At 30.7% G+C, this 12214-nt stretch overlaps 1 pseudogene across 1 annotated transcript; it reads left to right on the top strand.

Annotated features, from left to right (window-relative positions):
• Positions 1-5064: 5064 nt before the first annotated feature.
• On the top strand, positions 5065-9430 carry LOC148198657 (uncharacterized; annotated as a pseudogene). Its single transcript, XR_015786780.1, has 6 exons — positions 5065-5130; positions 5363-5611; positions 5725-7060; positions 7733-8477; positions 8815-8901; positions 9315-9430. The product of XR_015786780.1 is annotated as an uncharacterized LOC148198657 (transcript).
• Positions 9431-12214: the final 2784 nt, after the last annotated feature.

Here is a 12214-nt window from a genome sequence, read left to right as displayed (position 1 = left end):
GAAAGAAAACATTGAAGAGATATAAATCCACCCAAATCTTTGTGGGAGACTCCAACTCATTTTCTTAACCTATCTTGAAAAATCGATTCAACTTTTTCTCCATCATAACTACAATTCAGTTCAAACCCATTTCAATTTATGTTTTTCCATCAAAACCTTTTACTTCTTTGCCGTCTTTATCGCCATCTTCTCCCTTTGTGTCCTCCCCCGCCTTTGACAGCTAATGATGTTGTCTCGACGATTCTCTAGGTGTCGTTCCAGGCCATTGGTGACGAAGGACAAAAAATATGTTGCTGGGTAGTGCCATCAATCTCCAATTTTTGAAATTGATTCCTAATTTGTATAAATCGTACAAAGAAGTAAAATGAAATTTTCTCAATCCCTAATTCGAACAAATTGAATTCCCAATGTTTAATTCTTTTTTCTCAATTTTTTTAAAAATAAAATAAAATAGACATGTTAGTATACACCAAAAAAGTCCACGTCATTTAAAAACCGACATCAATGTGCCACATCAACCTAACACTAACGTCGTTGGACCTAATTTAATGGCAGTGGTCTAATTATTGTAATTTTCACAAAATAAGAACCCAATTGAGACACAAAAAAAGAAATAGACCAATTTGAGATTCCACCCCAAATAAGGACCTCGCAAATGATTAAACCTTTCAGTATATTAACCTCTCTCTCCCTCTCTCTATTTGCACACACTCATTCTCTCTATGTATGTCTCTCTATTTCTCACACACTCTATCTATGTATGTCTTTAAAGTTTATTTGTAGTCTATTCTTTTGAAGAAAAAAAAGACACCTAATCAATGACCTATTAAGAAAATGTATATAAATTTTAGATGCTATTATATTTTTGTCTATACTTTTTTAATCATGTTTATTATTTATATCTTATATTTTCCTATTATCAATTAAAAGTAAGAGTTAATATTAAAAAATATGTTTTTTTCCTTTTAATGTGTTTTCATCTTTAATTTTATTATTATTAACTAGCATAAACACATATATTATCACATATGTACGTAATTTCAAAGGTCATAAAGCATAAATAAAAGTATTGAAAATGGTCAAAGAGTATAATATCCTTTAAAAAAAACGTTCAATTATTATTATGCTCCTATTTTCTCATCCAAAAATGAGGTCAGAGACAAATCAGAGAAGACAAAACAAAATGTAACAACCCCCATGCACCCTCCCCCTCCCACACACACCTTCTTTCCTTTTCCTTTTCCTTCCTAGACTCATATAACCACCCTCACCTCACACATAATCTTTCATACATACATTGGGCCTTCTAATCCCTACACTTTTTGGTTACTCACAATTGTAGGATTACTTGACATTTGTCCATTCTTCCTAACAAAATTATTCTCCTCTATTTTCCTGAATTGCCCTTATGTTATTACCACTTGTGGCAATACCTTCTCCATTAAAATCAACCTTTCCCTCAAGGTTGAAGTTAGCATAAGCGTTTTTCACATAAGAAATATCCTCCCAAGTAGCATGAAGAATATGTTGGCGAATAACTCTAGATTGTAAAATTCCATGTGGCTGTAATATAAGACCTTGGTCATTAGTAACTAGAGGAAGTGAAATATAAAATATCTGATGAACACCGTGGCATGGTTTTAACTACGATACATGAAAAACGGGATCAATGCGAGCAGTTAAAGGTAACAACAATTTATAAGCCACTGGACCAATACATTGGATAATAGGAAAAAGGACCAAAGTTTGTCATGCTCAATTTTTGGTTTTTTCTCAAAGCAACCAAAGCCTGTCTATAAGGTTGGAGCTTAACCAACACCATATCTCCCACTTTGAATTCCATATGATGCCTCCTCTTATCTTCCTGCTGCTTCATATACTGTTGGGCCTTATGCAAATGACCTTTTAGTTGATGCAGGACAACATCACGCTGTTGCAACAGTTCCTGTAAAGTAGGAGGACATGTGGAATCTGTAACATACTTATCAATCCTAGGAGAATACCGTCCATAGACTACCTTGAATGGTGTCATACCCGTACTGAGGTGGTACGAAGTATTATACCAAAATTCTGCCTAAGGTAACAATTTCAGCCATATCTTTAGATTGTCATAAGCAAAACAACATAAGTACATTTCCAAACAACGATTGACAGCTTCAGATTGACCATCAGACTGGGGATAATATGCAATGCTCATGGCCAATGAAGTGCCACTCAATTGGAAGAGTTGTTTCCAAAAGTGACTCATAAAAACTTTGTCTCTATCCGATACAATAGACTTAGGAAATCCATGCAATTTCACCAATATCTGCATGAACAATTGAACCACTTGCACACTATTGCAATCAGCTTTTAGAGGAGCAAAATGGGCATACTTAGAAATTCTATACCATTACCATGATCACTATAAACCCACGAGCATTGGGTAATCCCGTAATAAAATTCATTGCGATATCATCCTATATCTCTACTGGAAAGGGAAGAGGATGCAAAAACCCGAAAGATAGTGCATTGGAAGACTTAGCTTGTTGACAAATGAGACATTATTTAACAAAATTAGTTATGTCTTTATGTATACCTTGCTAGTGAAATTGTGCAGCAATCCGAGATACGATTCATGTAACACCCAAATGTCCGCCGAGTGGAGAAGAGTGGAATTCATGTAATATGTGTTGAATCAAGTCATGATTCCTAGGGATAACAATCTTCCATTCCAGTATAACAACTCATCATGTGTGGAATAATTAGGGTGGGGTGGGGTACCCTTGCGACATAGTTCACGGTGTTGTGTAATTCCGTATCTGCTGCAATCGCGACACGTAATACAGGTAAAAATGCCATGTTTGGTTGAGACCATGCCAAGAAAAATGATATAGACAAAGCATCTACTGCCAAATTATCCTTCCCTAATTTGTATTCGATAGTAAAGTCATAGCCTAACAATTTATGCAACCAAGACTGTTGTTCAGGCGTTTGTAATAATTTCTGGTTCAGGCTCTTGAGACTCTTCTGATCTATCCTAATTACGAACTTGTGTCCCAAAAGGTAATGTCTAAATTTTGCTATTGCTTGAGTGAAGGCATATAATTCTCGTGTATAAGCTGACTGTTTCTGAAGTCTGGGGTTTAATTTCTTCGAAAAGAAAACAATTGGATGATTGTTCTGACTAAGCACAACTCCTATATCAATCCCTGATGCATCTGTTTCTAACACAAAAGTAGTAGCAAAATCTAGAAGAGCGAGTATTGAAGCTTGAGTTAAAGTGGATTTGAGTGTTTCAAAAGTTGTATTAACAACAACATCCCAATTAAAGATTTCTTTCTTGAGGAAACTTGTTAAAGGAGTAGCAATAGATGCATAACTCTTGATAACCTTCCTATAATAACTCGTAAGACGCAAAAATCCCCCTAAGTGCTTAAGGTTAGTAGGAAAAGGCCAGACTAACACATCTTGTACCTTGGAAGCATCTACAACTATACCTTGACTTGAAACAATGTGTCCTAAGTATTCCACTTGAGTACGAGCAATTTAACACTTAGAGAACTTGGCAAACAATTTGTGCTTCCTTAGTAATTGCAAGATAACTTCTAATTGGTATAAATGAGAAGACCACGTTGGACTATAGACTAGTATGTCGTAAAAAAAACCAACACATATTTTCGCAACATCTCCTGAAAGATTTCATTCATCAAGCACTAGAATGTAGCTGGAGCATTCATCAACCCAAAGGGCATTACAAGTCATTCATAGTGTCCATGATGTGTTTTGAATGCTGGCTTATATTGATCTTCTTTCTTAAGAAAGATTTGATCAGAGCCAGATCAGAGACCAAGCTTGGAAAAGTTTTGAGTCCCAAATAACTCATCAATTAACTCATCAATAGTAGGAATGAGAAAACAGTCTTTGATGGTTATGACATTTAAGGCGCGGTAGTCTGCACAAAATCTCCAAGTACGTAATGAGTGAAGAGAAAGGGCTATTACTGGACACTATAATGCCTTCTCGTAACATCTCCTTGACCATCTTCATAATTTGTTCCTTTTGACTATAAGGGTATCTATAGGGTCTAACCTTAATAGGATCAACCCCTATAATCAAAGGAATACAATGATCATTGGATCTACTCGGTAGAAGAACAGTAGGAACTGCAAAAACATCATGATAAGTTTGTAATGTAATCTCAATGAAAGCACCAATGTAATGTTAAAGGTCACATAGCTGAAATAAAAGTAATGAAAATGGTTAAAGAGTAGAATATCCTTTCACAAAAAAAGTTCAAGTATTAATATGCTCCTCTTTTCTCATCCAGAAATGAGGTGAGAGATAAAATAGAGAAGACAAAACAGAATGTAACAACCCCTACCCCCACCTTTTCCTTTTCCTTTCCAGACTCGTTATAACCACCTCACCTCACACATAATCTTTCATATGTACATTGGATCTCCTCATCCTTGACATCTATTAGATTACTTGACATCTGCCCATTCTTCCTAACAAAATTATTCTTCTCTAGATTTTTTTTCCTGAATTGCCCTTATGTTATTACCAATTGTGACACTGTATATACAATTTTTTTTAAATATCTATAAATTATTTAAATTTTAAAGGTAGATATAAATAAAATTATTTAAATTTTAAACGGATAAAATTTTAAAAAAAAATACTATAAGTAATATTGTGTAAATAATTTGTTTATTATGAATAGTTATTTAAATTTTAAAAAATAGTTACTAAAATAATAAAAAAGTATATAATTATTTTATAATGAGCAATTATTTGAATTCAAAAATATAGTTATTAAAATAATAAAACTGAAAAATATAGTTACTAAAATATTTATTATTTAAATTTAAAAGGTAATAATTTAGAGGATAAAATTGGAAAAAAAAATACCAAAAAGGTGTATATATAATTATAGATAATTTTTTGTAATATTATTAAAGATAGGATATAACGAACTACCACTTTTATTTTTAAAATTAAAAAATTAAAATAAAATAATATAAACAAGTTAATACACAAACCAAAAACACGCTTCTAAAAGTGGTATTTCAGGTTGTCTGGATGGGATATGTTTCACTAAGATTGCTATCATTTGGATTCAATTTGCCGGCAGCAGAAAACATAACGGTGAGAACTTGCAGTCTCTCTCTATATATATAGATTTAATTTTCAATCAAATAATAATGAATTTTAAAAAAAATAATCCAATTAAAAATTTCTTATAAAAATGCATTAGGAAAAGAAGAAGTTCTCAACAATTTGTAATAAAATGTACTTATTATCAATGCATTAGGAAATAGTTATTATATATTTACATGTTTTTATTGCTTATTTGTTTACATATACTTGGATGGTACAGAAGTTATATGGAGAACTTCAACAAGCTAAAGAAGCGACGATTGTAATAGAAAATCCAGAAGCAAACCATTTACACTTTGAAAGCTTACCGAGTTTAAGGAAATATTCTTCTGGAGATATCATTGAGTGGCCATCATTAAAGAAAGTGACTGTGAACCATTGTCCCAACATAATAAAGTTTGGTTTGGGAAGAACAAAATCAGTAATCTTGGAAAACCAAGCGTCTCTGGCAGATATTTTCGAATCATCGGTTAGTTATTTCTGCAAGTTCTCATGATAGATGAAAGATTTAAGTTTAATTACTCTTTTGTAAAATTATTTTAAATGCAAAATAGTAACACGAGAAGAAATGATGTTTTACAGAATGATGAGTTTTCAACGATTGTTGAATATGAGATTGGTGACACTGAGGAATTACACAAAAGAATGCATAACCTTCGACCTTCACATTTCACTAACATTGAAGTGTTTCCAGCAAAAAACTGTGATGAAAAGTTGACTGAATTTATATCTATTTTGATGAAGAGGTCAAAAGAGCTTCAAGTTATTGAAATTCAGTGTTGTACAACATCAGGATATCTATTTGACGATTTGGTTTCTAATTTTACGGATGAAGAGTTTAATAATCAGTATTTGAGAGGAATAAAGGAATTAAAGGTAATCCAAGTATATGAGATGGTGTCATTATGCAATCGGAATATTGCAGAATATTGACTTGAAAAGTCTGCAAATTGTACACCTCAAAAGTTGTCCCTCTATAAAGGTTCTATTCTATCCATCATCCTTTTCCACAGGGCTTTCCGAACTAAAGGAATTAAAGTTAGAGGCATGTGAGGATTTAGAGCAAGTAGTAGATGACTACTACTTCCTACCTTTCTACTGTTCAGAGCAAGCAGTAGATGACTTCATGAAAAATTCTTTGTCCTTCCCAAGATTAAGTAAAGTGGAGCTAAAGTCTCTCTCAAAATTCAGGAGGTTTTCCAAAATTAGGAGAGATTTTTCAAGCTTGAAAACTTTGATAATAGAAGAATGTCCTTGTTTAAAAGAGTTCACAATCAACCAAGCAATTTTAGTAGATTTCTTAGGTCCAACGAATAACACTTTATCTGAGTTGGATGAATTGAGATTAGATGGTTGTCAACCGTTGCTCTACGTAGCCTTCTTTAAGACACCGCCCAAGAAGATGAAATTGAAGAAAGTCTTTGTGAGTAATTGCTATCAATTGAAAATGGTAATACTGGTGAAGGAAATACCTAACTCTATAGAGCTCCTCCACGAATTAGATGAATTGATTTTGATTAATCTTCCTGATTTAACTCACATCATCGACAAAGAATGTGTTAGGTTATATCAAAATCTACGTACCCTACAAGTAGAAAGATGTGGGTTTCTTCATTGGTTGCCAATTCCTGTAACTTTAACAAATATGAAAATTTTGGATTGTGATTCCTTGCATAAGACCGTGGTCATCAGAAAAGAAAAGGAAGAAAAAGAAAAAGTCATTTTTTCTCAATTAAAGGAAGTTATTCTTCAAAATCTAAGAAATTTATATACTGCATTTCCTTTTGGGTCAGAATTTCCATCCTTGGAAATACTGAAAATAACAAATTGTCCTTCTCTAATGACATTTGTTGAAGAACACAATGATTTGAAAGAGCATAAAGAACAAGCTGTTTCAACATGTTTCTTTCCAAATTCGGTACGTTTCAATTTTAAATTACATATGTATAATATTCATTATCATGCTGTGCATGCAAATTAAAATTTTTCTAGTTTTTATATTTCTACTCATGTTTATTATTATTATTATATATAATCAGGATAAATAGTTAGCTTAATAAAATAAATATTGTTATTTTTTATTTTTAGTACAACAAAAAAATAATAGAATTTTTAATTTTGTTAGTTTTGTATGGTCTTTAATATTAATAGATGAGGCGCATATATTTGATATTTATAAATTGTCATGTGTTTTTATCAGGAAACATTAACATTGACATATATGTAATAAAAACTGTGAATTTAAAATACATTTGCGTAGAGTTGAGATAATAGCAAGATTAATTGTATTAAGGTTAATTTTTTTTTATATATTTACTAAAGATTATTAATTTTTTTGATAAACAAAACTAACAAAATAATTTTTTTTAAAAAAGATTTTTATTTTTTTTTACTAAAAATGAGATGTGATAATATTTTTTTATACTAAACTCATTATTTATCCTATAATTTATTTACTTTTTGTATTGAAAATGGAATGAAAGTACAAAATGTATTAACTTGTAGGTAGTCATGGTTTTTAGTTTTGTTTTACTTTGATTTGTTGTTTCCTATTTTTGAAATTTAAAACTGTTAATTATTTTTTTTACAGTTGTCGTTGGAAAAGTTGAAGGTGCTTTATATAATAGATCAACATATTAAAGATCTTTGGCACTATAGTTTGTCTTCTGAATCATTTTGTCAGATAGAAAATTTGACTTTAAGCAACAATAATAAATTGTTAAGTGTCATCTCTTCTAGACTGATCATAAGATTCAACAACATGAAAGATTTGACTTTAGACAAATGTGAATCATTGATTACAATATTCATTCTTGAAGATGATCATCCTATGCAAGAAATGTTTCCTAATCTGAGGAAAATATCATTGAGTAACCTAAATAATTTGAAATTTATATGGAACAAAGAACCTAATGTTCCATTCTTCTCAAATTTGGTGTCACTTTTCATTGTCCATTGTGATAGCATTGAAAGTTTATTTTCACTTTCTTGCTCCAAATATCTTAAGAAACTCAAATTACTGAGGCTGTATAGTTGTAAAGAACTAAAGCAAGTGATCTCGAGTGATGAAGATGAAAATGTATCTACCATTTTTCCCCAAATGAAATGTCTAGTATTGAAGAATCTTCCAAAGTTGGCGAATTTCGGTCATTATCATGGAACTCTTGATTGGCCTAGTTTACAAACTTTAAGGGTTAGGAATGTTCCAAGTATGAAAATATTTTCAAGAGGCAACATCAACACACCACTGTTGAGATCAATAGATATAACATTTATTAAGAAGCTTTGGTTTGAAAATCTAAACGAGACTATATCATTTATTTACAAGAATCCAGGTATGCAATTTTAAATTCATAAAAATTAAATAATTATAATAGAATAATATACAACATGTTTATATATACATACATATATATATATATATATATATATATATATATATATATATATATATATATATATTCTTTATTTTGGAAAAGATGTTTCTTAAAAAACATTTATTTTCATATTTTAGATTATTTCTCTTCGTTACATTACATATCAAATTCTTTGCTTATGTTTATTTGTTTTGTATTCCTAAAATTTTCCTTTCTTTTTAAAATTAGCTTCTCGGAGGTCTTGTTCCAAAATTTTCTCATACATTACTGTATTTATATGCATGTGTTGATTAAGAATTAATTAAAGTGACTCATAAAAAAAGAGGAACAACTTCTACAACAAGACAGCAATGGATAAACGAAGGAACATTAATCTCTTGAGGTAATGTCCACTCTTATCAGTTATATAGATCATGCTTTTAAAATAAGTTATATTATATATTCAACATTCATATCAAATGATAAAGAAACATAATTTAATTTGTGATTTTTATGATTTTTAGTGTATTCTTTGTAATATAGAAAGTGTTTACTTATATATATATATATATATATATATATATATATATATATATATATATATATATATATATATATAAAAGAATCTATAAAATGATGTTTTATAATTGATAATATATTTAAAATAGTGAGACTTAATTATTTTAATAATAAAAAGCTTAAGAATAAATAAACAAGTTTTATTATTTTAAAACACGTCATACATTTAGAAATCACATTTTTAGAGTTCTTTATTTTCTCTCTAAGTTTTCTCATCCTTGGGTTATCTTTTTGAAGAATCAAGACATAGGATTACTCTTTGTGGCGACCTCTTCAAGATTAAGCGATGAATTTATCAATTTGAGTAAGTTAGTTTTTTTGTCTCTTTTCTAAGTTAAATCGGTTCTTCTTTTGCATATGGGTCTATCTAGTCTACATGTATTTTTAGAGTCATTTCTCTATTGATCTATTGTTCTAATGGCATACCATGATCAATTTGAACTGTTTAAGTTGTTACAAAGCTTAAGTAAGCTAATTACAACTATTATAAATTCTAAACTAGTTCAAATTGACTGAATGTGTAATTGCATATGTGATTGCATGAGAAATTGTTAATTTTAATGAACATGTGCAGTTGAACTAGAGAATACAGAATCTTAAGTTTACATATTTTAGGTTATATGATCAATTTTAGGAATTTGATGAATAGTATAATGAATGTGATGGCTTGAACTGGCTTTCACTGAAAGACATCAAATTTGTATGTTTGTATTATGATTGAAGTATTAGATTGAAACTTGATAGGTCTAAATCTGCAAAATTTTGTTTTTTGTAATTATACAAATTCATTGGGTTAACGGTTACTTCGGTGGGTGACACCAAAGTTAGAGAGCCTACTGACTTTGTGGTCGTTGGACAATAATATTTTCACTGAGCAACTCTAAAGTTAGAGAGTTCACTGACTTATTGTAAGATCCTTGAAAATATTTGTAAGTTAGATACTAGATAAAAAAAAAAATTTTAAAAAAAAAAATAGTGAATAGTAAATTGTGAATAGTAAATAGTAAAAAGTGAATAGTAAAAAAAAAAAATAAAAAAAAAATAAAATTATTTTTGGAAAGGATAAGTGTTACACGTAGCTTTGAGATCAGAATTCACCAATTTGCAAATAAAAAATTATTTTTGTAATAGTAAAATGAATAAAAAAATGAATAGTACAAATGAATAGTAAAAATGAATAGTACAAATGAATAGTAAATTTTTTTACTATAAATAGCCAAGGGGGGAGGCTGAAAATTTACACCAAAGAACTTAGAAAAATGTTGAGAGAAGAGAGTTGGAAGAATTTCTAACTGCAAAGGGGATATTCTGGAAGTTTTCAGAGAGCGAGGAGATTAAGTCTGTAATAGAGGTAAGGGAAACCACTCTTATACTTTGCTTTTCTCTAATCCTAAATCTTGAATATGTAGTATTTTGTTGCTGTATGGTCTTGAATTTTGAATGAGAACATTTATTTGTTTCTTTTGTATTTTTGGAAGGACGAGAAGTTGTCTAACCGGCTCTGCCAGATTCAACTTCTTGTTTCCCCAAAACTTTGGTTGTTTCTTATATCTTTATATTGTATTTTTGGAAGGACGAGAAGTTGTCTAACCGGCTCTGCCAGATTCAACTTCTTGTTTCCCCAAAGCTTTTGTTGTTTTTTTTTTATATCTTTATATTGTATTTTTGGAAGGATGTGAAGTTGTCTAACCGGCTCTGCCAGATTCAACTTCTTGTTTCCCCAGAAATTTTATTGTTTTATCTATTCTTTTTATTTCATCTTTGTGGAAGGATGAGAAGTTGTCTAACCGGCTCTGCCAGATTCAACTTCTTGTTTCCCCTAAATTTTTATATTAATATTATTTTGATGGTAAGGGCAACTAATTATTTTTGTATGAATTTATAAATATACGAATGTTGAACTGGTGTTCTCTTGCGAAACTGTTTTATGACTTTTATTATATTGGGTGTTATAACTGAAACTGTTAAATTGTACATGTTCTGATGTGATGAATTTATTGAATGAGTTTGTTGGCTGAAATTGATCTTGTTAGAAGGTCTGGAGTAAGGGTTCTGTAATAGCTTATATATGAGTATTAAATAGATATACAGATACTGTTTGAGGTTGTTGTGAGAGGAAGTAAAAATATTAAAATTAGGCATTTTAGATTTAGAGCATAAGACAACAAGGTAGATAAATTAAATAAATAAATTGATTAATTATTGAGGGCCTCCCTTTGTTGGTAGGATAGAGGAACCTTAAAAACCTGAGTTGGCACATCCCTGATCATAGAGCAGCCCTGGTCTGGTCCAGTCAGTTGTGACTAGTCATATGTGCTGGCGTCGAAGGTGAGTTTGATGCGTTCAGACATCTGGGTCCTCTCCGGTGACCAATTGGGGTAAAGAAAAATCTCTACTAGGATGAAAATAAAATAAAACAAGTTGATTGTAAATGCATAATATTATCATGGTAAAAATTTCATATATATTTTATTTATCATTACATTGAGCCCAGACTTTAATATGTAGTTCCTACGATATGTTGATATATTTTGGTTGATCCATGATCTTTGTTTGGTGAAAATATGTTGAGTTATACTCGTTATGGGAAAAATGAGTTTATAATATGAAGCATGATATATGGCAATATGTTTAATTTATTGATACCAAAACGGGTTATTATGAATTCATGATTAAAGAATGAACATGATTGAGTTAGGTGGATAAGAGGGTATGAATTGTTGGTTTTATGAAATGTTGGAGTGGATATGAGAAATCATTACTTATGAAATGATGTTTACTACCGGGAGTAGTATGTTCGAGTTATACCATGAGAGTTTGGTATGAGCAATGTAACACCTGAGGTTTATGAAAGCAGGCAGAAAGCGGTCTGACCATAAGGCTCTGACATAAACATATGATTCGTAAGTTATATAGAAGCAGGCAGAGAGGGGTCTGACCATAAGGCTTCAGAAAGTAAGACATAGTATATAAGTGAGGCTTAAGGAAGCAGGCAGAGAGCGGTCTGACCATAAGGCTTCATGAGTAAGCATGGTACACTTGTAAGATTTATGGAAATGGAAAAGATCATTTTGATAATGATGAATTAATGACATCAGAATAATGATATTTTATCAATTGCAGAAATACATGATTAT

This window comes from Vigna umbellata, chromosome 5, assembly GCF_029865625.1.
Source record: "Vigna umbellata cultivar VRB3 chromosome 5, Vumbellata_1.0, whole genome shotgun sequence".
NCBI classification, from domain to species: Eukaryota; Viridiplantae; Streptophyta; class Magnoliopsida; order Fabales; family Fabaceae; genus Vigna; species Vigna umbellata.
Note: the sequence above shows the minus strand (reverse complement) of the source record. Positions and strands in the feature narration are given on the sequence as shown.